This window comes from Ornithodoros turicata, unplaced genomic scaffold, assembly GCF_037126465.1.
Source record: "Ornithodoros turicata isolate Travis unplaced genomic scaffold, ASM3712646v1 ctg00001199.1, whole genome shotgun sequence".
In the NCBI taxonomy this organism is placed as follows: Eukaryota; Metazoa; Arthropoda; class Arachnida; order Ixodida; family Argasidae; genus Ornithodoros; species Ornithodoros turicata.
In genome coordinates this window covers 83121-86534 of record NW_026999499.1, presented here as the reverse complement: position 1 = coordinate 86534, position 3414 = coordinate 83121, and the positions used below count along the sequence as shown (strand labels likewise).

General features: G+C 43.8%; 1 long non-coding RNA gene across 1 annotated transcript; it reads right to left on the bottom strand.

The window, feature by feature from the left end:
• Positions 1 to 644: 644 nt before the first annotated feature.
• Positions 645 to 3032, bottom strand: LOC135376659 (uncharacterized). Its single transcript, XR_010417787.1, has 3 exons — positions 2478 to 3032; positions 2187 to 2325; positions 645 to 1514 (listed from the first exon to the last, which is right to left on the bottom strand). It is a non-coding gene; the product is annotated as an uncharacterized LOC135376659 (long non-coding RNA).
• Between the last annotated feature and the right edge of the window lie 382 nt (positions 3033 to 3414).

The following is a 3414-nucleotide window of genomic DNA, read 5'->3' as shown; positions in this document are numbered from 1 at the left end:
CCCCATTGGCTGAAAACATTTTTCTACTACTTTGCATAAGGGGAAGTTAGTACAAGAAACGCACATATTCTTTTTTTGAGCAAATCAGTATTCAGACCGTTACCATACTGTGGTAGGCCTGCAGTGCATTACATGGTACAGCACACACTGCAAAAAATTTCACCGTAGAACATGTCCCTCATTCTAATGACAGTCTTCTCCAGTTTTTCAAACTGCCATTTCCCATAGTGCTTTATGGTATGACACAGTATTTCTAAATCTTTACTGTAGTTTACTGGTTGTAGCAGAAAAAAGAGACCACTGTTTCCGATCACAGGAAGCAAGCCATAAGTGCTATACGGAAACAGTACATGCTGCTCTCTAGCAGTTGTTAGTGTTTGGACATGGTATGGTGCATGCAGGGTAAATTCCATGGTTAAAATATCCAAACGTGAACAACTGTTAGATTACATGATGTAGAATGCTGTATAGTACAGTAAAACCTCCAAAGTCGGACAACTCCCCATGATTTCATTGCACGGGCAGGCTCCCACTGAAACTACATGGGGACGAAATTCTCTATGTCGGACACCTCCCTTTGGAAGTAGGATAGGGTTTTCCCTGCAAAGTCTAACAAAACCCTGGCCAAATTACCTCAATATCGGCTTATCTTTGCACCAAAAAGACCCAAAATGAGCCAGTGGCCTTGACTTTTGCCCCTTTTTTCCCCTATACTGGTCTCAGCATTTTGTTGCTTTAGTTTTTAGAGTCCAAAAACAAGTGCTGTCAGTCTACATTGTAATTCTTTATGTGAGCACTTGTCTTCAGTTTGTCTAGAGCCTTTGAACGAGCACTGCACCAAAGCTATGAGAAGTAAGCTGACGCTTCAGAGACAAGTCCTTGCTGCTCGAAAAGCTCCAGAGGTAATGCCATTGAGTAGAATCTGAACGGAATTGAATATACTAAAATCAGTAATAATTATCAGTGAAGAGTGGGTAGAGGTACCACTACCAGGCACCACCACCAGGTACCACTAAGGACCTTAAATTGAAGAAGGGGGACATTTCTCACAGCTGTGATCTCTTCCATTTTTTGTTCCCGTCATATTCTGTAACTCGGACACCTCTATAAGTAGGAGACGCTTCGGCTGCACCGCGGCTGTCCAACATAGGAAGGTTTCACTGTATTTATGTTCCGTGTCATGTGACCACAAACAATATATGCTTTTGCTCATGCTGCACAGCACAGGCGAATTGAGCTGCATGTGAGGATAATAACATGAAACCCGAGGCACGGAGGAAAAGGCATGACTTTACGGTCTCTGTGTCAGTTGTTTCATGTTATAATTGCGTACCAGCTGGCCTGTACCTGAGAATAGGTTTGATGCATTGTACACACACCATAGACATGCAGTATGTGGTGTGTTGTGATAGTAATGCCACTGCCAATTGAAGAATAATACTCCAGGTGGATTGTTTCGGTACAATCTTGAACTATGCATACCAAGGGGTAGGGCATCTGCGTGACAGGTTTACCTGGAAGTAAGAATGTAAATGTTAGCTGAAGTCATTGAATAATTAACATTATCAATATACTGCTGCAGATCATACCAACAATAGCACACAAGATGCTCCGATATGTTATGCAGGAATGTCTCTGTACTCACAATATTAGTACAGCAGCTACAGAAAGGCATAAAACAAGTTTTTGTATACATAATACCACTTGAATGCAACACAAGCTTCTGCTGCACTGCCAGAACACCACGGCGGACAGATTTACCTTACTTCACCTGAGAAAAAGTATGTACTGTTGCACACATGATGCCGTTTTAATGCCTCGAAAAACATAATTTATGACCGGAAGACATCAACTGGAAGATTTCGATTTACCTTAGTCAAAACTGAGAAAAAGTATGTGCTGTTGCACACATGAAACTGTTTGAACTGCCCTTGAGCGCTCTGGAAGAACACCTTATTTGTGACCAAAATACAACAGCTGAGCCAACATTGAATTTATACTTTACTCAAAATACACAAGATGTGCTGCCGTGCATATCATACTGCTTAAATGTACTCTGAAAGCGCTGGCACCTCAGGCATGGTTGCTTTAAGCTAGCGAGCAACAGCAAGGGTATACGAACACAAGAAGTCGAGCACAAGTGATAGAATGCACTTGATTAATCAGAAAATGAAATGTCCCAGTACCAGGTGTCACTGTTCCGTCAAGAAAAACAGATGAACTTTGAAGGGGCGTCTGGTTGGCACTGGTGACAGCCTTCAGCTTGAAACCCAGACGGTGATAGTTGAGACGTGGAGTGCAAGCTTTTCGGTGGTGCCAGAATGCCTGCGAAATCATTTAACAAATAAGGCAATTCCAAATCTGTACTGAGAATACACCCGCCTGGGCGTAATCTCTAAAGGACGAAGCAGTAACTGACAGATAGCGTATTTTTCTCTTCTACGCATGACTGACTTGTCTAACATTACGTGTCTTACCTTTATCTGCTGCCTAGTCCTGCCCCTGCAATCTCCTGCTGCAGATAAGGTTGGCACAGCATCCCGGACGAGACATCTTCGGCTTCTTGTGAAACAAGTTGCGCATTGCTTCCGTAACATTCGTATGAGCCAGATGAACAGATCAAATCACTGCTTTCGAAGGTGGCACCCAGTCGGAGTTGTAACCGATTGTTGCAGTCAATCGATTTCTCTTTCGCCTTTCGGAAAATTGTGGTTTGAAACATTGGATCTGCATGCTGAAGTGTTCTTGCAGACGGGAGCAAAACGCTCACGCATTCTCGGCACGCAGCACAGAACACGAATCACACCAGGAAGTCTGTACTGGCCTAGCAAATGCTTTGCAGTCGAAGGAAGCAAAACTCACGTTCCTCATGGGTTTAGTGAAGTCCAGAAATATACTGGCTCCCTAATAGCGAACTGTTTATCACTTCCCCAATGTGAATCTGCGCAGCAGACGGCTCGGCAGAAGAAACTGGCCGGCTTGGCGGAAGAAACCAAGCCAAAAGTCATGCCAAGCCGGAGCGCGGGCAGACCTCGAATGTGTCGTCGACACAGGGTTTGCGGGACACAAGACGGGATGTCAGTGAAACTAAAAATTCACTTTTTCAGAAAACCGCGAGGAGTTTGGGATAACTATTTTGCATACATAATCAGTGTTCCCTTATGAACACATCGTGTGAGTACCATTCCATTCTGTAACACTCGAAAATCGGCGTAGCTGAGCTTTAATGAAACATAGGTGCATCATGCAAGTGCTGAGACAAAATACCATAGGAAATTATGGTGGGCGCCCGCTGAAAGCTCTCTGAAGGAGGTCAAACTCGCGTTTTCGTCTGGAAAGGCTATGCCGACACTGTTTTAGGACTATCGATGTCTGCAACTTGTAGATTACCTCACACGCACAATCACAGTAAAT